We start from the raw sequence: 22,705 nt of genomic DNA, 5'->3' as shown, positions 1-22,705 counted from the left end.
TTTCCTGTATAGGAAGTTGATGAAATATTGAATGGTTTCTTCTTCTTTGAAGCAGCCAATAGCATTTAGTTTGCCTTACAGCCTGTCATTTTTTAAGATTCAGACCCGCACAATCACATGTCATAAAAATCTTACGTTGTGCAAAAAGAAATACTGGGTTACTTTCAACCCAGCGCTGGGTCAAAAAGGGAAAAAACAGCATTTTAGATTTGACCCAATGGGTTAAAACAACCCAGAATTTACAGTGTTTTGGAATAAATTCATACTTAAAGCGAAAGATTGCAGTTCTGATTTCATTGGGACGATATTTGTAACACTGTTAAGAGCCCTCTAGATAGTGTTAAACAATATACACCTAATTAGATATAAAAAAAATCTCTATGCTTTTACTCATTTGGCAGACGCTTTTATTCAAAGCGACTTACATTTCATTGTACTATACATTTGTTTCTGACTATGTGGAATCCCTGGGCTCGAACCCATGACCTTAGCTATACTAGTGCCATGCTCTGACCACTGAGCCACAGGACATTTATTTATCCATAAATGTCAAGAGAAAATGTATCCTCCTTTCCCTCAATTTAAAAAATATAAACAGCAGCTGGACAGGTTAATGAGAACGTCTCTTCTAAAACGACCAAATCAAATCTGTTTGTCTCATCTTGTGGTTGATTTTCCATTTGTCAGAGGGGCAAATATAACAAACATTCAGCTGTTTCCTCTAATGTGTGCTTTAATATATGCTAGTGTTCACAGAGTGGATTTGTGCCCGTGTTTATTGCCAAGAAAAAGAATATTAAAAGGTCAGAAAGCATCAAATATGTGCATAAATTACTTTATCAATCACACTAATTAATTTCCAGATATGTGGGTGTTGATTTTTCCGAGCATACCGCAGTGATTTACAATACGTCGCCCTGAATGTAAAGAGAGGCGTGTGTTTGTTTGTGTGCACGTGTGGCTTTAAAAAGCTTCCAGCAGTCTCTTGAACTTCAAGAGATTTGAAGTCCCTCTCCCATCTCGGAGCCTTTTGTGGCTGCTGTCTTTCTTTGCAGTAAGGTCACAGCAGGAAAGCCTTTAAAAGCCCACGCTATCTTCAGGGCCCAAACAGGATGACCCCCGCTCTTACCTCTGGGGAGTCTATGGATTTGACGATTGCAGTTTCTGCTCGCTGTGTGTCCCACACCCCCTCCCTGTGGTTAATAAACAGAGAGAGAGTTTAATTACTTCTTCTCGATCAAGAATTTCAGGTTCCTTGCGTTCGGAGTGTTTGTCGACTGTTGTGCTCTTTTATGCCAATGCGACTGCTGCTTAGACATCCAAATATTCTGAACGTGTGTTATTATCTGTAGTCGCCCAGAGCCTGGCACAGTAGGAGGCTATTGTTAATGGTCGTTGGCACTGCCAAGTGAACCATTCTGTCTAAATCCTTGAAATTCCATTCCAGACTAAAAAAAAGATTTAAAACGGAGTTCTACAATAGGAGTGATGGTGGGGGTGTTGACAATAAATGTTCTGAAGAAAGAGATTGAAATATCTGGGAAAGCTCACATAAATTGTCCAGAAACCATTATTAAGACAATGGGTAGAGGAAGCAGTAATGTGCGCTGAAAGTGCGGCATGAACCATTGCATTTGCAAATAAGGAGAATTACGTTTCCTAACAGCTCAGGCTCCGGCGCAAATTTATCTCCCTCTCTCTTTTTCTCTTTCTGCTCTTGCTGGCCTGTCATCTAGAAATATGAATCCCACTCTAATGCATTTTTAAATAAATTCCAAACACTCCATAATGTGTCACTCAGTACCACTGGTTTTTAGTGTAGGCTACGTCTATAAGCCTCTCAGAGACTTTGGACGGAATTTGAGGGACAGGCACAGTCTCTTCTTGTTTGGTCGCGTGTCCGTTCATTTAGCTACGTTTTGCTGTGATTATTTCATAATCAGATGGACGGAGGTTGTCACATGAGGTATGTTTCTCTACAGGCTGTGTAGTTTGATGGAGAGTGACATGACACCTGCATGAAATAAACCTGTACAACCGAAGCCCCTGTGAAGAAATCGAATGGTGTCTTGTCAAAAACGCCCAGATGCCGAACCCCCTGTGAGAACAGTCGCAAATGAGATCTCTTTCATTGCTCAGTAGTTTCTCCAATCTACCAAGGTGTGTCTTCTAATCTTTAATGAAATTCTTGTTATTTTTTTAAGCTAATATTCTTTATTTATGTAGCTTTTATTTGCATATGCGACTATATTTTTGACATTTTGTTATAATTACGCAAATCAGATTTGGCTTTAGTTCACTTTATTCTTTCGTAAATGTCATCTCATAACATTTTATAACTGTTTTACGTTTTTATGCAATTTACATCATATGAATTGTCCAAGTTGTAAAATGGGTAAGTTTTCCTCATAGATCAGGTTGCATAGGGGTTGTACAACCTTAGATTTTTTGAGGTCGACTATTATGTGATTATAGTTGCGTCGGCGTCGACTAGTCGATGACGTCATTAATCAATAAAATAAGAGTTAGGAAATGTTTTGCATTCTATTTCAAAAGAGCAACAACAACTAAACTAAAATAAAACTATTTTAAAGCATGAGGTGGGTGGTAGCGAGGCTATGCAGTAAAAGTGCAGCCGATGGATCTCTACAGCAGCCTAAAGTTACTTCAGATCTGAAGCGTATACAGACCAAACTTCCCTTGCATTTACAAGAAGTCAACTGATAGCGTCATATGTACTAATAGATGAAACAACAGAAAAATGTGTCGAGTTTGTTTGTGATGGCCTATGAGACGCTTTTTCATAGCGGACTTACAAATGCAGCACCTCAGTGACACAGCAGCCAATATGAGAAACATTTTTATTGATTCTGTTTCTTTCATGTTTTATCAAACGGGGAACAACTAGAAAAATAGGCAATCATATTAATAGATGTGTGTGTAGAAGCTTACGGGCTGAAATGTGGCACTTTACCTGCAAGCTTTTGTGCATCAATATGTCCAATGAAAGAAAAGTCTCTGCTTTAAAAAAAGAAACAGTATTCTTTTATCTTCATTTGTTCTTTTTTTATCACTCCTTAGATGTTGGTAGGTTTCTTCAAAAATGCATAATTTTGATTAAACAGCTGAGATAATTAACGTTTTTTGTAAAAGACTCCTCACAGATTAGACTCAGAACAATCATTAAAAACCGATAAGAAACATACGTTCTAGGTTCTGGGATTCTGTACTTTTTCCCAAAAGTGTGTAATAGCGCCACCTGCTGTAAAACAGTACAAACACTGATGCCGTAATAACTCGTCTTTGGCGGGGAACCTTTTTTTAAATGAGGCGGTGAAAGAGTTAAAGGTAAAGTGTCAAAAAACAATCACATGACCCCTTCGTTCAACCCCTTCACACCGACAAAATATATATATTTTTGTATTCAGCATAATACAATTGTCATAAATTGGAGTATCTATGGATATCTTCATATACAGTATCAGTAGTTGTATATGTTAAACCCTAAAACACTCAACAAAGGGACTTTCTGAGGTGATCTTGGTAATGTTTTTACTGAAAAGTAAACATGCTAAACAGAAGTTTCTCTTAAGAAGTTATCATAGTCATCCATCCACTTTTCATTCACAAAATGGAGACACAAATAAGCTGATTCCTAAAACATAACTGAAAACTCTATTAGGTCTCTTGTGCTGTTCAAGAACAACCGCTAAGCAATGCATTTTTTTTCTCTGGGACAACACTCATCAAGCCTCACGCGACAGCAAATAGATATCAGAACTTTCTCTAACAATGTAATACTGCGCTACTAAAACTCTCTCTCGAGCGGTGCGGTATTGGCGTGTACACAACATGCTTTGCCCTTTCAAGTTTCAGCAAATGGTCTGTTAATTGAAATCAATAAGGGGAGGAAAAAACCACCTGTGAGGGGGCAAATCGATGCATTTCTTCACTTTTATTATAAGAAGTGAGGCAGAGGCCATTAGGTTTCATTCACTAACCCTATTGATTGCCAGGCCCGTAATTTGCTCCGACCCCAAAGTAAGCTTTTCACCCCATTAAGTTCCACCACAGGTTCGGCGGGCCGAGTGAGGCGCAGCCTTAATCATCATTATCACCTGCCTGGTCATTCCTGCACACAGTTAGATAAAATCCCCCCGATTATGGATTCCTCAGTTCTTTTTGCCTGGTTTTGCCTTCAATTTGCATAATTGTCAGATGGACTACGTAGCATGAAGCCAAAGGTGGAATTATGGGAACCAAAACAGAAGATGACTGAGGCCAAAGGGCTACTACATGACTACTGGCTCAGAGACTCTGGTGTCCTGTTTACCGTCGGCCTGTCCTGTAGTGTTGAGGTAGTGAATATAAATATGCTTTTTGCTAGATGGACTTCAGCACAACTTTATACTAGTTTATACCAGCCACATTAAATACAAAACAAAGATTTTTGGACCACCTAAGATGTACAATTTGAAGGAAATCTCAAATAAACTAAAATCAAGAATGATGTTTTAAGTAGTGCTCATATACACTTAGTTTATATTTTATCTTTTGAAATATACATTTTTGAGACTTATGAATTCATCACAATTCTTTTGGTCAATTATAATTATTTCATGCATTTAGGTAAATCTTTTAAATCTCTGAAATCCTTTTTGGAATCCTCCACGGATAACAATTTAAGCGACACTGCTTTAAAAAATTGTCATGGTGATGTATACACCAAACATATTATTAATCAGCCTAACTCCACAGCAAATACCGTCTATAGAAAGGTTCCCAGATTTATACCGATCTTAGACTTCAGGATGGATGCCCAGCCTTTGAAAGAAATCAATGAATCAGTCTGCACTTATCTGTCAGCAGGCATTGATCTAACAACACGCGTTGTATGTGACGAGCAGTGAAGATTCAATCAGCTGTTGAGCAGCAGAGTGCTGTCATCGTCTGTCAAAACCACAGTCGAATGCAAATGCTTTAGGAGTGAAGGAACATTCTTCTTATCCTGCCTGGGATAAGGATGGACTGAGTCATCGACAAGATCTGAGCAGTCAGATTCTAAGCGAATTTTTCAGGATTCTTTGACATTGCATAAGGTTCAATATCGTTTGAAAGGAATGTAGTCAAATTAAACTGTTTACAAATAGTGTGCATGAACTGCAAACATAAAGCACATATGGGGTACGTATTTAGATGTGAAAATAAAAGAAATAAAGGAACAATAAACTTTACAATCAAATAAAAGAGACAGATAAATAAATAAAAAATAATTAATGAATGAATGAAAATAAAATATGAATTGTAATTGGTGTTTAGATTTATAGTGTGCAGTATTTTAATTATGTTTACTAATACTTATTTATCATAAAATGCTATCATAATGTACTAGTATATATTATTATATCATAATATACTAATACTTATTTATCATAAAATAAAAAAAGTGAAAAAATTAAAATTAAATAATGATTGTAATTTGTTGTTTAAATGTGTTTATGCAGTATTATAATTAATTAATTTATGAGAAAAATATGTAATAAAAGAAATTAATAAAATTCAGTATTGATTTTAATTAGTGTTTAAAAGTATTTATGAAGTATTATAGACAATGTCTTATGCTATATATGCTATAGCGTGCAATTCACACCGAGGATAAACATTTTTGCGTAGCAATAAATTGCTTCAAACAAAAGATACCTCCAAGCCAACCACAGCGTTTCCACTTTGAAAAGCATTCAGTCTTAGTCAGTTTATATTAAGGAAAAGTAAGCTATCATGTTGCTTTAACATGTTGAGTAACAATGTAACTTAACAATTTTATCTATAATACATATACCACACAATATTGTTGCATACGCCTTTCAAAGTGATGCTACAAATTGAACTCGTTGTTGTGTAGAAAGACGAGGAAGATTATCAGATTAGAGTGAAAAAACTCAAATAAGTGGAGAAGAGAAAGCCGCTCTCTCAGGGCTGTTCCCTGAACAAGTGTATTGGGCTCTCTGCTTGTGATGTGACTGTCTTCACAAACAAGCAGGCTGTTAGTATTCCTGATCGACTGTTCCGAGTTCAGCTTTTTGCAGACGTGTGCTCCCTTTTCTGACCTTAAGACACTATAGGAATTACTACACCGTGTAAACCGATGTTGCAGTACATTACAGACTGAAAGCAAATACTGTAGATGGTTAAGACATTGTTTTATCAAGCTTTGCTCAGAATATGAAGAAGATGCATTTGTGAAGTGTGTATTTCGGTGCATCAATTCACACTGTTTTGGACTTTAGTTAAAATTCATCAAATTTAGTTATGGAAAATAATCTAGTTCAAATTGTGGGTAAAGTGGAAAGCACTTCACTCCGTTAAGTAAACTACCCCAGGAAAAGTTTACCTTACACGTCTTAGACATGCATCATGACAAATCATCTTTATTTTTTAACTTCTGTTTGGTGACACTTTAGTAAAGGTCATTTAGACACTAAATAAAAATTATATTCACATTTTACTCTCCATTGCATTCCAACACGGCTGAATAGACACCAAGGGCCTCCGGTTAACCTCATTGTCTTTAATAGATAGACAAAGAGTATCTGGGGAACTCAGAATTACTCAACAGCGCTGCTGTGGGTCAATTCAGAGCTCAAAATATAATCACAAAATCTGTTATGATATTTCTGTCAGATCCCTTGGGTCAAGCTTTTGCCCACAGAAGACATGGACTTTGAGACAACATTGTTCAATATACAAAGATGCATGGGTCGGACAAAAATATCACATGTAAGAGTTGGAGATCTCGTACAACAAGACAAATACAACTTTTTTTTAATGTCTACTCTATATTAAAAACTTACACGGGGGAATTCTCTCAAAGTGAATTGTGCCTGCTGATAAATACTCGCATTACACTCTGCATTTGGTTAAACTGAATTACAGGTGGTTAGTGAAGAAGGTTTTACGCTTAAAAATCTATCACTGTTTTGCCTTGAGCGAGACATTTTACATTATTCCAGAGGGACTGCATGTAGTAAGTAGTGAATAATCTAATATAAAACATCTAAATCTAGCGAATGTTTGGTGCAAATTGGAAGCATTGTGTGTAATTTGTAACAATTTCTCTGGAGTTGCATTTCTAACCTTGCAGCCGTGGTAATCCGGAAGCATTCATTATATGTCACATATAATGATGTGCAAATCTGATATTCAAACTAATTGGACCAGCTGCAAATAACAAGCATACAGAGCAAACACAGCAGGAGGATTAAAACTAAATCAACCTTTACTGGCTTTATTTACATCTCCGGTGTGTTGATATTATTTGCAAAATCACACTTAAGCTCTAATACTTGAATTCCGTGTGTTGTCTTTCTGGATTTATTAAAGAATGTCAGTCAGTCAACTAAATATTGGTTCTCCTTTTTCTCTTAGCGAGAGTATATGCCTACAGTATGTGTTTGGGTCTGACTTTGTATGGACTGGTGTTTTTAAAGGGACTCAACCGACCCTGTGCCCAGCCCTGATTCAGAGATCCAAACTCCCTGCAGAGTCTTGTGACATTTTGAATTCAGACGTCGGAGCGTCTAACAGAATGACCGTCTGATCTTGCTTTGCCTGACAGAGATACGACTGGCTCTTCTGGGAATGTGTGCACTTTGTCATTACCTGACTTTCCTAATTACTACCCTTGCTTCTTAATGTCAGATATTAGTTTACCAGATTTCTATATATAGGTGGGGGTTGATATCCATGAACGCTCCAGTGCTAAAGCATCAACACGCATGTGTCACAGAGACCACCTGTGTCCGTGCGTATGCATTATTTGAGCATGTATGCATATGTGTGAAATAAATATTAAAGATGAGTCAAAGTGTGGATCAGCCTGCCTGTGACACATTGCAAACAGGATGAAAATGTTGAAGTTATAGCCGCACAGTTCTAGGCAGTTAGGGAGAGAGCTTGGTGCAATGCAGCGGCTGGGCGCGTGAAAGCATCAACCGTCAACAACGTGGGAATTTGAGAAGGGACCAATGCTTAGAATGTTCATTTTATGTGTGGTGTGAGAAAAATATGCAAAGAGGAGAGAAACATTTTTTAAACAGCTTTGAGGTTAAGCACCAGCAGCAGTTAATAAAGAAATTCCACGCATCTGACAGGAGTTAGTTTAAATCCAGGACCACCGGGACAAAAAGGAGACAGCAAAATGCAAACAAAACATCTTTAGTAATATTGTGTCAGAAGACGTTACGATAATGTCATGAAACATAGATACCTAGTTCTGTTGCCAAGAGTACCTGGCAACCATTTTATTAGCTAGAACGCACATTATGTGTTTGTATAGAAAGGACTGTCCTGTGCTAAAACAAATGCATGTGTACAACTAATATAAATTGTAATGGACTCAATACAAATACAATTTATGTAGGGCAGCATAAACTTAAACATAAAAAGATGCTTGGAGCAATTTACCATAGACTACGGTGAAAAGATCAGGCTGTAAAGTGGGGATGTTTTCCAATTCAATGCCATAAAAATATTTTATTTACCTATTAACTTCCAAGTAAATCAAATCAACCATTGCCTTTAAAATTGCTTTTGTCCTTGGTCCTCCTCACTGTTTTTATGGTAAAACAGCTCTACAGGTTATTCGAAACATCTTGGAGATATGAAATTTGGTCTAGTCATTTAATGGCAAACAGTTGTGTAAATCTATATGAATATTTTATACTTGATATTTTTTACTTTTTTGTAAAATAGCTAATATGCTTTGGACTGTTAAACAGTGCTGCTGTAAGGAATGGCCATTTGCACAGTCATCCCTTCCACCAGGGGGCTCCCTCTCCACTTATGGACAACGGACATTCTGTCTAAACTGTAGCTTTGTCCCAAATTTATGTAGAAGCCTCCCAAATCGCGCAATTATCCACTATACAATGCCATTTTGAAGTTTAAATAGTGTGAGTAATACGTTCACATTCTCCAAAAATAAGTGCACTTAAATTATCCGGATGATGCATTTTTCAACCGAAAATATGAAGTTTGGAACTTTGGACACTTCAGGCACCCAACGGTCGCAGTTTCGCTCACGTAGCGGGACAATCAGATGCTGCTCGAGCAAAACTCCGCGGAGTCTGATGATGACTAAAGTGATGCTGGGCAAAACAGATGGAAAATACATTAAATGTACAATGTACACGTAGATTTTTTATTCACATGCACTGTGCAGTGCAATTGACGTCATTTACGCTCGTCTGAGAAACCGATATACTTCCGGACCACACTACCCTTCTAAAATTCATACACTGCATGGTTGAGTGCATAGTCTATAGTCTAAGTGCGTAGTGCATAGTATGTCATTTGGGACCATGCTATGCACTGCGACCGTTGAGTGCGTGAAGTGCCCACAGTTCCACACCACATATTTTAGGTTGAGAAAGTGGATCATCTGGGCACTTAAAGTGCACTTCTTTTTGGAGAATTTTCAATGTGAATGCACTACTCACCACAAAATGGCGCAGAATAGTGCATAAGTGCGCGAATTGGGACATACCTTATATGTCCATGTGTCTTGTCATGACCATTGTGCCTGTTTATTGGATCACTCTCTTGTTTTGTTGTTGTTTGGACTGTCAAATGGTTTACGGATCTACCTTCCTGACCTTGACCAGGTTTTGCCTTCTGTCTTTGGATTGTTTGCTGTTTGGTTATTAACAAACAACCTGCACTTGGATTCTCTACTCTCTTCAGTATCTCACTCGTTACACCTGCAAATGTGATATTATAATTTGATATCTTAATAATTTTGTATCAATATAAGCTTATAGGAATGTATATGTTATTTGCTGGACAGTTCTAGTTTTCTGCTACTATTTCTATACTGTCAGATGTTTAGAGTGTAGCAGGTTGTTTTTCTATTAAATCTTTTGTGTTGCACTGTCCATGAAATGTGCGCTGCTGTTTACTTTGTTGCATGCTCCAATAGACATGTCTCCGGGTAAGCAAGCCTCTTTTTTGCTTGTATCCCTTGTTTACTTCTAATTTGAGCAAAACACGCACCAAAAAATATTAAGCCCGATTAACGTTCAATAAAGAAAGCACTTCAATATTATTATCTCATTCCATACTTAACCACCAGTTAATGGTCAGTTATTATTTCTGTTTCACATGGTCAAGCTTGATTTACCTTTAGGGAAACTCATATGTGGTCAGTTTTTCACAGATATGTGTAAAATACTGTTGGTTGTCTCTCACGGAGCAGCACAACAGAAGCTAATACAATAATGCCTATGTACATCAAACAAGAACTATTACCCTATAAATAAATACACAACAGAGGTGTACTATTCTGCTTACTTGGACTAAAAACATACCTTGCATTTCACGGCAAATGGAGTTAGACTCACCACAATGTTGCTCTCAGGTTACTAATGCAGTTTGGATGCATAAAAAAGGCCTCTGCATACAATTCCATTAACTGCCTTCAAACTCTCTTCAATTTTTTTTAGCTGACTGCTAGTGTAAGCTTTCACCAACAACGCCATAACAACCAAAATGAAACACAAATCCTCGATGCTAATGCTTTTCGATGAGAATTTTCTGATGGAGTGAATCAATCGAAGTCGTGCCTGCAGACACGTTTAAGAGTTTATTCTTAAAATTCCCAAGCAGACAGATTGAGGGGGTGCGTCTATTGTTTACTAACAGAACACAAAGGTTACTCAGCTTTCATGAGTTAACGAAGGGAAATTTTATTAGTGCTGTGAACAAAAGTAGCTTGGCGATGGGAAAAGATGAAAGGAACAGAGAAGCAAAGAAAGAACTGGTTTAATTGGTAAATGGTAGTTTGATGTCAAATGACGTCTGAAATCGGTACTCTGTAATAGAAGCCTGGCTTCATGCTGAAACAGAATCTAAACGAAGACAAAGAGCACAAAAAAGTAAAATATACTGAACAAAGAGATAATATAAGTGACCTGGAGAAAACTGTCTTTTAGCATTTTCATGTATCGATAGCAAAAACTAAACTTAAGAGTTCATCTACCCCACTTTTGTTTTACTTTCTTCCTTCTACCCCTTCTCATCTTTTTCGCTTTTCTTTTCCTCTCTTTTTATCCAATTTCTTGTTACCTTCTTTTGTAAGGTAGCTAAACGCATTTTCTCCTCCGGAATTGTATGGTCCTGTGAGGATCCTCATTAGGTCTCTGCTCCAATTAATCCTGCTTGATTTCCATGCAGTTCGCTCTATCTCTCTCGTCCTCTCTCTCTCCCAGTCCTGCAAATCTTCACATGGTGGATTACTCGTGCTTGTGGGTGGGAAGTAGGAAAATATGACAAAAGGAAAGAAAGAACCATTCGCAAGTCATTTACAAGAGGCACATTTGTTTTCAGACGCCCACCTCCCTTGTCAGGAATTGTAAAATTCTCAAAGGCGAGACATTTTCATCACCTGTTCAAACAAGACACCAAAGGCAGCAGATCAACACCAGCCATGCCCTGCAGTATTTCATGGTCAGAGGATTAATCCAGAGAAGAAGTATATACTGTGGGGGGTTAAGGGAGGAGATTGAATATCCTCTTCTGAACGTAGTGGGCTTCTCTGACACCACTTTATCTTCCAGGGGTGGGCATTGTTTTTCTGTTTAGAATCCATCTCAGGTGTTTCCAGTTTGCCTCCAAAGCCCTCTCAAGGTCTTTAAGCCACAGAGATCCCGGTGCTGAAGACCTGCTCACAGCTTCTAGAGATGGCCATCAACTCCACAGCTCCAGAGAGAGATTGTCTCTTGCACTTCCTGTGGCCCTCTCTATATCGCTGGCATACTCCCAATTCTATTTGTCCTTCAGACAAGCTTTCAGACAAGATGTATCTCTTTCACATCATCCCAATAACACTAATGTTTTTCCACAAAGAAACGGTGCCTGGATTTTCAGGGCTTGTCCGGATAAATGATTTATGGCTCAGGTGTTGCTCTTTTACAGTTTAGGAGACTTAATAGAGCTCTCAGTTATGTTTTCATTAAGAAGCAACTTCTCACATACTAATACATCCTAACTCCTAATTTTGGAGTAATAAACAACCAGAAGTTATACAGTATGAGTATATATATTAATGTACAGTAGCAAGTATTTTAGAACATTTTTTCCACATGTCATATTGAGGCAAAAAAAAAACATGTGACACATATGCATTTGTACAAGAAAGGTTATTTTACAAAATAAAAGTAGATCTGTTTGGTGATAGGCATTATTCCAAATATCTTTCTGTGTTCAGAGAATTTAAACACATTAAGAACAACTCGAAGGTGAGTAAAGGATGACAGAATTTTCATTTTGGGGTGCAGTATCACTTTAGGGCCCTTATTTGTGTTTTCACAAATAAATGCCCACATGGAGGGAAAAACAGACGTTACTGCACTATTTTTACCAAATTTGTTTAGCCAAAATGCATGATAGTTGTTGTTTAGTATGATGCACCAGCCAAATAGAAAAGCCCATATTGTGCTTCTACATAATGCCGTATGAGAAAGAAAATGCTTTTTATAAAATACGCTGTTTGAGGGTGCACATTTTTAAACAAATACATTTTGTTTGAATATAATTTTAGTCTTTAATGAAAAGGTTTGTGTACTACTTTTGACACCTCAGTTTTGAACTCACCGGCAAAGATAATTTAGTCTTTGAGTTTTAAAACAGAGGTTAATTGAGATTTCTGACTTTTTAATTGTAATTGTAAACTCTTGGCAAACATGAGTATGGTTTAGACATCAAAACATGCCATAATAACCACAGCAAAGGATATATAAAAAAGGTTGCAATGTTTTGTAGTTGTAATCTTTTCCCTAAACTGAATGTTGTCTTTCTTTGTCATTGGAAGTTGCTTGGGTGGGTAGTGAATGGAAGCTGAGTTTACGGCTACATCTCCTCTCTTCATCAAAATTTAATGCGAGCAGTTCAAGTTCATGACAAAATAAGTCCATCACTCTTAAATGTAGGATATGTAAATCCCAGCACTGAAGGAAACCATCAATCTTTCCTATTGAGTGGGATGGCTGGCTTGCAGTTGAATGTCTCTTTCATTGCATTGCGCTTTAATCTTCATAATCCTGAGGTTTGAGAAATACTTCTAATCCATAACCAAGCGTTGCCACATAAATTCATTTCCAGCCCTATGCAGGAAAATGGCACTCAATTGGAAGTAAACGGTACGCATGATGGTGGCTTTTGATCGATTACCTCCGCATTCAGCCGCTGATTGAAATAAATATTTGCCATGGAGTTGTTTCTCTTCGTAATGATCTCATTTCATATTCTTGCCTCAAACGTTCCTTGCCCCTTGATTCATAAGGCAAGCGGTGCACATAGACCACCCAACACAATCACACAAGGTGGGAAGGCTGGTTAGTTAGACTTGTGAAAATGGTGTTGAAACCTCCTTCATTTGCATTTATTAATAGATGTAAAGTTAACACTTTAATGCATGGGATTCATATAAAATGTAGAATATATATTTTTCCCACAAAAAAATTGCACCGATTTTGCATTTTGTGGTGAAAATAAACAGTAATATCTGACTCTTCCTAAGAGTCTTGCATGGATATACTGAAAACAACTCTTTATCTATACGACCTCCATAAAACAAGACAAGATTTCCAGACAATCAGCCTCATCTTCTTTTATACTTTAAAACAGCTCATTACATGGACAATAAAATAAGACACTATCTAAAGATGCTGTGGGACTAGCAGTCACTGTTTCTTTTATATAGACAAGATAAATAGTGAACATAATAAATACTGTGTTGATTAGGATTGCTTCCCAGACAGCATCCCTTGGCCACGTGGCATAACAGTATAGCTCATTTGCAGACCTGGAAGACACAAGCGATTACTGAAACAGCAGGAGACAGTAGTTTGCCCAGGAATGCCATTAGGTAGCATGGCCGATGTGGGTTGAGACTGAGAGCAGTACATATGGTCAGATGTCTCCTCATTGTCCAAGACCTCCTCATGTCAGTTTACACCACAGTATGTAAACCGGATGTTTCAGATGGTGCATGCATATCTGCTCGTTACATTCAAGCACACCAAGCTAAAAAGCTTCTGTCGTTTATCTTATTTGCAGATCCTGCTGTGAGAATTCTGCTGGTGCAGCGGTCTTCACGTAACAACTAAGAATTGAAAAGAAAAATCACCCCACATTCAGAAGGGCTGACAGGTAAGATACGTTTTCATTGCTCTGAAGTTTCATGAATGGACAAAAGTGCGCATTCATGTTGTTGAAAGGCTAAGTATAAACTTTTAAAATAATATAAGCATTATTTTTTTGTATAGAAGTAGATGCCTGTTGTCACATTAGCCTGCAGCTAATAAGAGTGAGAACGCCCTTGTAAATGTGACAAGAGGACTGCAGCTAAATGCCTAACCTTCTTATTCTTTATATGAAGTCTTGTTTCTCTTCTGTTCTCCTTCCTCCTGATCCACTGTGTCAGAGTGACATTTTCTCCCCAAAGGGCACATGCAAGATGAAATTACTCCAAGGTGTCAAACACGTCATCTCTGCATGTTTATATGCCCAGTTTCAAATGCCAGCACCCGCTAGTGGAGCGTAGTACTTGCGTTTCCTGACACGTTTCTAGAATGGGGTATAGCCAGAAACATGCGGTAGAGAGGAAGCAGAAATACTAAAAAAGACAGTGAATGTGTTGAAAAGAGACAGTATAAGTTTCATTTGTGTTTGTAAGGTTTAATGCCCTCTTTATTCTTAATATCATGTGAGCATCAATGACCTGTCTCAGCCTTTTGTGATAGTTGTGTGTGAGTCCCACAAGTGGCGAAACATCATCAACATAAAAAAGCCCAACATTGTATTGCTACTGTGGGGAAGTAGTGAAATGTACAGAGCATGCTGGGAAACCAAAAAATAACAGTATCTGGAGGGTTTTTGTCAAAACATCTTCACTGCTCAGGACAAACTCGTTTTATTAAGCTTTTACCGAAATGGCTACAGTACAAGGAGTCATTGATGCTTCTGATAGCTATAACTCAAATCATGTGAATAAAATCTGTTTCTGGAATATACGTTATTATTTATGTAAAATAAACACTGCAACTTCCCCGTTGCAAATAATCCTTTCTGTTAAAAAAAAAAGATAAACAACTTGCAGATTCTGCAGGGGCTCTGAAAACTTAGTCATACGTTGGATTAAGAAAAATAGGTTTGTTTTAGTTTTGCGGTTGTTTCTGTTTCCCCATGAAAACAAAATGAAAGGGGGAAAACTCATTACTTTGAGGCGCATTTTAAAAAGATGAGGCATTAGATAGCGCTTTCCTCACATTTTCACCATCTGATCCCTTCCTGAGCCTTTCCTGCTCTCTCATCTGTTTCATCCTTCCATTTGTTTCCTAATGTAGTCGACGCTGAGAGCTCTCACCCTCCCCTCTCACGGGCTTCTCAGTGGAGTGCCGGCACTCTAAATTTTGCCTCCTAATTCAGCCTCGCTACAATTACACGCATGCCTAAATGGGAAAAGGCATTTGTAGAGAGCAAGACTTTAAGCAGACACCTCATGTGTTTGTGTGCATGCGTTTACACTTTTCAGAGTGAGTGTCAATATTAAATCAACATGGATTCTGATTAAGAAAACAAACGTTTGCTGGTGTTGCAGAGTTGGTCCGCCCCAAGGTGTGAAGATGGGTGGCGGCCCTCACACCTCAGCGTGAGAAGACTCGCGGTAGAAGGTGGAGCAGTCGGTATGTTGTGATGTCACCGGTGGTACTGTGGGGATATTTGAAGACAGGGTTAGAAACTGTCATTGCTCACTTTACCACATTTGGAAGCATCATCAACCCCCATACTGTAGTAAATGAAAGGAGTCAATAGAAGTAAATGCGGACCAACATTTTTGCGTACCAACATTCTTCAAAATATCTTCTAAGTCATACAGTTTTGAAATGACAAGAGGTTGAGTAAATGTTGACAGAAGTTTCGTTTTTGAGCACACAGTCCCTTTAACTAGATGATACACAGATTTAAAAGCGAATTGTTACCTCTATTTACATGTAAATAGTTTTCAATTGTTTAATGTTATCTATCTTGATTTTAGATCAATTGATTTTAGCATTTCCAAGATCCTCCTTCAGATATTTTTCTCTTTACTTTTCAACCGATGAGGCAATGAGCAAACTGTGTATGACGCACTAAGGACTGTTCGCCCAAATAACTAGCCTCATATTTGCATGGTAAATTATCCGTTCATGATACTTCATAACCCTCATCCCTTTTTTGACCCGCACATGCACACCAGTGGAAAAGAATATTTCTAAAATATTACATCCTGTATGTTTTAATGGATCCAATATAGAGGCATGATTAAGCCATTAAAGACACATCTGCCATCCTAATTTCTTTTTAATTTGGAGAGGCTGCATTCTGTGGTCGGCGATGTGACGTTTTAATTAAGTTCGGTCTGTGAGACGGATTGCAGGCTGTGAGAGGGAAGTTCCGGCTGATACTCCGTGTGCAGAAGAGAAGAAGATGTCGCTCAGAGAGCTATAAATTGACCGGCTTCACCTCCCTCTGCACCTGTAAGCTACTCTAACACTCCCTCACTGCAGTTCCATTGAGCTCCCCTCCTGCAATCAGAACGCTTATGTCAGGGATAGCGGAGGCCAGTTTGCCTGTGATTATTCACCGTGTGGGGCGTGATGGCTCGTATTTATGCTGATTTGTGCTTTTCACAGGGCGCATAATACATTTTTGTGGGGTTTCATAAGAAATCATTGGGGACCTACATCGCACCCTACAGATTTCCAAGCATTTGTGTGAGTCAAAGCAAGATTATTTTAGTGGGTGACGGAGATGATCACTGATGATTCTTCACAGTTCACAGAGTGTGATTTTCACTTTTAAAATCAAGGCCCTAGCAAGCACACGGGCAGCCATAGCTTAACAGAATACGCAGCTGACGGCTATATTTAAGAACGTTGTCCTTCAAATCTAAAAAGATGTTTCTGGAGGGCAAGAGTGAAAGCTGTTTGAAAACCAAATCTCAACTTAAGAGCAAAAGAATTCTCAGAGAAGCTACATGATGTGAAGGTTATATGAGAAACTCATTAACATTGGCTGATGTCTGAATAGAAATGTGAGAATATTTTTTCTGATAAATTACACCATCAATGTTTATCCCTAATATTTTTGGAATTGATGCTCAGTGGTGGTTTGTTTCATGTTGGTTTCATGCCTGTAATCTTCTGGAATGGCCAAATTGGAAGGTCATTGTGGAATCAAAGCTTCAATTGACGTGTTCAAAATGAAACAACTAAGGATGCAGATGCAGTCAATGTGGATAGGACAGAAGCTTAAAGTGGTGTTGGACCACAGTTAGAAAAACAAGAAGAATACAGAGGAAGAGAGATTCTGTTTACCTGAACACAGACACACGTCCTGCTGAGAATGCAGTAGACTGCAAAGCTTAATTTAACTTAATTAAAGCATTATGGCACTAGGTCAACATTTAGTTGGATAACAACTGCTAGCAGCACTGACAATCAAGTTAAGTGTTTGCACTGTTTATTAGGTTTAAAGTTAAAGCTATTTTCATGCTCCCCTCTGTAGGGAACATTCAGGTTAGCAAGCCAATCACAGAGAAGTCCAATAGCAATGCTACATGACTAAATGACTACAGCAAACAGTGGGAGCTGTCCAGAGTGCTGAACACCTTTTTGATGCTCTCTCTCTCTCTATCGCTCTCTCTCTCTATCATCTAACTTCTATCATCTGTAAATTTAAAAGAAAAATGTCACTTATGTATTTTAAGATTTGTCACTGCTAATTGTTTTTGGTATTAAGCCCTTGTCTGGCAAAACGCCCCCAAGTGTTTAAGCGCAAGTACTGCGAAGAAGGCAAGTTTTAAAATGCTAGAAGCCATTCATAGGCTCTGGGAACTTTCCTACACTTTAAAACGTTTTATATTTTAAGATAAACATGAGACACATTTCATATTCTGTTTGTAGTTATATATTTATTTATGTGTTGCACTGCTGTATGTATTCTGCAGTCAGAGTTATGTAACAGTCCTGCAGGATGAGATCCTCGATGAGAATCTCGGCATAAGTGCACTTGCTTGACAATAAATGTATCAGCCCACTATGAAACAGTTATAGAAGGGTGATTTTGTTGTGTGACAAGCTGATGTCTGCCATTTCCATGGCTAAACAAATCAATGGTATTATCACTTACGTTTTATGATAATGCATTTATTAGAATGGGTCATTTGCGAGGCAGAGACGTTGTACTCACTGAACTGGTTAATGCCCACGAGTCCCCGCTCTGCACTAGAAACCCGTCATCCTTAGTAAATTATTATTTCGCTTTTCATTTATGTAGTCCGGCAGACAATGTTACCGTGGGTTTCATTCTGCTTATGAGAATGGCGTAATGGCTTCAGATATGGAATTACAAAAGAATAACGAATGAAACTAAACACAGACAGATAGCTGATAAGCTAACATAAAGGCCACATGCTGTTAATTTGCTTGTATGATGCTGCATGGACATTGCGTCACGTGTATCATAAATCTTTGAGTCATGGAAAGATGAAGTTCATGACGCCGTCAGCCTCACTGATAGATGAGGTCATGTCACATCGTTAACCGGAGGGCGAACTTTACATCCTGACATTAAACCACAATTGGCTCAGTTAATCGGTGGTATGCATATTTAATACTTCCATTTGCTTAAGGGGAATTTCTAATGAAACGTGGATGTCTGCAGTTATGTTTCCTTTATTCGTGCCAGTAATTGGGATAAAGTAATTCCACAAATTAAAAGGTAAAAGATAATGTTGCTGTGTAATGCTGGTTTTGACGGAGCGGATGCACTGCAGGGCTCATTCGCTCATGAAAATCCCAAAACATTAGACAAGACAAGACATTGTTGAGCTTGTCATTGTCAGACCATGTTCAGGTCATTGGACCAGACTAGCCTGGAGTGAGGATTACTAAAATGTACAAATTATTGTATTCATCAGAGCACAAATGTCCAGTCTGTGCCTCTAATTTTCTCCTTTTGTTGGTTATATTCCTGTGTAGACTGATTTGTGCATAAAATCTATGTGCAAACATTTTCAAACAAAAGTTGTGAAATATCGTTAAGTTAATGCATATTTTTTATATTTAGTATTGAATTTACAAATCAATTTTTGACCCTTTTAAACCTGTCTGGAATTGAATTACTAGGTTAATTAAAGGTCTTTTTTCTAGAGTAACAAAAATGATCTGGGATTGGTTTTGCACATAAAATCTATTTATTGTGCTTTAACTGGTTTTTTTTCAGTAGCTCACTTTACTTGTCTTAAAGGTACAGTTCACCCAAAAATAAAAATTCTGTCATCATGTTCCCACTCTCTTGTCATTTCAAACCTGTATGACTTTCTTTCTTATGCAGCACACAAAACAAGATATTTTGAAGAATGTTGGTGACCTCACAGCGAAGGCACCCATTGACTTGCATTGGTTTTGTGTCCATACAATAGAAGCAAATGAGTGCCACCGATGTTCGGTTACCAACTTTCTGCTGTATGTGTGCTCTCAGGAAGGGCCAGATCTTTCTAAATGGCGGTACAGGAAGAAGCGCCCTTATAAGGAGATGGTTTGGGAGTCGCCGTGTTTTAAACAAAGGCAGAACAAGAGTAAACCAAACATGAGACTTTTCTCTAACATTATTTATTTTCTTCTTCGTTCTTTATTTATTTCTATTGCACACGCACTCCTTTTCCTATATTTGCGGCAGAATTACATTCTCACACTTGAAAGCCATTTTTTGACGAGTGTGAATTGAGCAGGTAATTGTATATTTCTTTTTTGCCCTCTGCTTTTAGCATGTCTCATTTTTCAGTGCTGCCAGGCTCTCTTTGTTTCCATTAGTAAGAAGTGCATTATAGGCCCCATTATCACATACTGGGCAAGACAGCACCCGAGAGGACTATGCACTTTTCTCGCTCCCACACACACTCATGAACACACACATCTATATTTACCAGGCGAGCCAAACTTAAGACAATGTTAATTGCCTTCAATAAAATACATCACAGTTTATTAAAGAGTGCATAAGTAGAGTACGGTTTGTACGGTTTAAAATAAAAGTGTATTCTCGATTTGCTAAAGTCTGCAATTGTAATCATGCTTGTATTATTAAAACAGTGTGAGCAATGCGGTGGAAGATTATGAGATTGTCAAATGATGACAGTCATATATGTCACTGGTGTGGTATTATGTTGATCTATGGACCAGTTTGAGCAAGTTGCATTTACAAATGTGGTGACATAAAACATTGCAAAAAAAAAAAAAATAATATTGTCAGAAAGACAAAGTAAATAAAACAACATTAATTCTCAGTAAAAAATAACATGCGCATTGGACTAATTATTTCTCTTAATCAAATTTATTTGACTTGAATTAACAGTAATTGGTAAAAAGCTGGGCTAGTAGTTTCTTAAATTGCTGCTGTGACCAGCACTTGAAGGTTTAATGGCTTTGTGTCTGTGGGAGCAAAAGGACTCCGTAATGATGCTTTAGTAATGAAACACTATTCACCCTATTTTTTATGTTCGGTAGGGGCTTAAATTTAAAACCCTCCTGCTTGATATCTCAATCCTCGGCTCTTATCTATCATTGTGGGCTGAGATTTAGCACAGGGGTGGGGCTGTGTGTTTTTCAGTGGAGTCTGGCTATAAACTGCACTCTTAGTCACGGTTAGAGTTTGGGGTTAGTTTCTGTGTATCCACTTTAGATGTGGCTATTAAAATCACATATTTCACAGAGCTGTGTAATAAAAAACGTGGCGTGTGCATTTAAGTTCTCCTAAAAGACCAAGCCTTTTCATACAGATTTCTTTCGAAAATGTCTTGATGTTGAAGTATCCACGCCATTAATCTCGACTCTCTCTTAAAAAATGTGATTTTGCCTACATTATTTCCATAGTTTGGCCTTCGCGGCACCGGCGATGGATGTTGAAGCATCCATTTAGCAGTACACTGTGCTCAGATAAGAGCATGGGTGCCGTAGTTTAACGTGAGCTACTGCCTGTTAAGTAAGATTGAGGGCAAGTGCTTTGAGCAGAGATTGCTTTTGGGAACAGGACGTTTTGTCTACTAAACAGCTGTGTGGATTTATTCCTTACATATTCATGCATTTTTTATTAATGGTTAGCCAGGGAACACTTGGGCTCTCCCATAAAGTATTCCAGCTTGATGAATGTACATACGGATTTGAAAAAAAATCTTAGTGATACAGCACGTCTCCAAATAACAGCTAGGCTGGGTTAATGTTAGCTTGTATGTCACTCAAATTCAAAACTCTCTTTACTGCCGGAAGGGAATCCCTCCTAAAAGGATCGGTTGGGTCACATTCCTTACGTTTGTTTGTTTTTATGGCTCAAACTGATTTATTGCTTGCCCCTGAAAAAACAAATCAGTGGTGGACTGTCATAGCTCACAACTTTACAGTAAAGTCTTCAGTACCTCAGACTTTGTTTTATGATTTTACAGTGTTTCCCCTAGGTTTACAGCTTTGGGGGGGGGGGGTTGGTTGGGGAAAATTGACGAGAAATCATTTCCTTTTCATTCTTTATGTGCTATCTATCTATCTATCTATCTATCTATCTATCTATCTAATCTATCTATCTATCTATCTATCTATCTATCTATCTATCATCTATCTATCTAGCTATCTATCTATCTATCTATCTATCTATCTATCTATCTATCTATCTATCTATCTATCTATCTAGTCACATACATTGATTGTCTGGGAGGGTAATGCTTTGTAAAATTAAAAAAATGTTATATATAAATATAAATAAATGTATTTAAATCTTTTAAAAATTGACTTTGGCAAATAACCTTTGTTAAATGTATAGAAGTATTTGTTAATATTAATGGGCCAGAGCTTAAAAAAGTAAAGATCTAAAAAAAGATTTATAAATACTCACTCATTCATTGTTCGTTAATGTTAGTTAATACCTTTATATGATAAACTAATTTTAAATGGGCTTTTTTTGTGAGACGGTTTAATTTCTATGAAGCATTTATTGGAGAATAATCCTGCGCAGACGCTGTTCTGAACGTCATCACGTGCGCTGTTCTGAACGTCATCACGTGACATTCCCAAACAACACGGAGCCATCTGCATAGCGTATTAAATATCTATTGTCTTATTTAATCAGCAGATTTACAATGTCCTGACTAAAAACATTTTAAACACACATATGTAAATAGTAAGCGGCATGTAATTCATTAATATACATTTTAACCGCCATCCGGTGATGAATGGACTTTTGATGCTTGTCATGGGCAGGATGCGCAACACTTAGACTTGGAGCAGGAGAGCTACTCCGGCTGCTACTCGCAGTGGAGTGAGTTTTGCCATCTTCAGTTCCCTGTGAGCGCTTAAAAAACGCAAATATTTTCATTTGGTTTTCATCTGATTGATGCGACATATTTCCCGCCGCGCGCTCTCTGTCCGCTAATGTTTGTTTGTGTGTGAGTGTGCGCGCGTTCGCACTCATTGGGATAATTGTAAACGCGCAAACACAGACAGAAAAGGCATGCCATCGTGGAAATAAGATAAATAACATATTACTTAAGGGTTATTTAGTTTGTTTAATAAAATAACAAATTGTAATCTGGCGCTTTAAAGAAAATCAAATCAAATTTACT

At 37.8% G+C, this 22,705-nt stretch overlaps 1 protein-coding gene across 3 annotated transcripts in view; it reads left to right on the top strand.

Annotated features, from left to right (window-relative positions):
- lingo2 (leucine rich repeat and Ig domain containing 2) overlaps positions 1-22,705 on the top strand; it is a 219,995-nt gene that overhangs the window by 77,812 nt on the left and 119,478 nt on the right. For all 3 annotated transcript variants that reach the window (XM_056768894.1, XM_056768895.1, XM_056768896.1), the window contains one exon: positions 14,113-14,205. The gene's annotated coding sequence lies outside the window, so the exon portion shown is untranslated. The remainder of the gene's footprint in view (positions 1-14,112; positions 14,206-22,705) is intronic.

The sequence above is a fragment of the Triplophysa dalaica genome, chromosome 16 (assembly GCF_015846415.1).
Source record: "Triplophysa dalaica isolate WHDGS20190420 chromosome 16, ASM1584641v1, whole genome shotgun sequence".
Taxonomy (NCBI): Eukaryota; Metazoa; Chordata; class Actinopteri; order Cypriniformes; family Nemacheilidae; genus Triplophysa; species Triplophysa dalaica.
The sequence above is the reverse complement of the archived record's forward strand: the minus strand, read 5'-3'. Positions and strand labels throughout refer to the sequence as shown.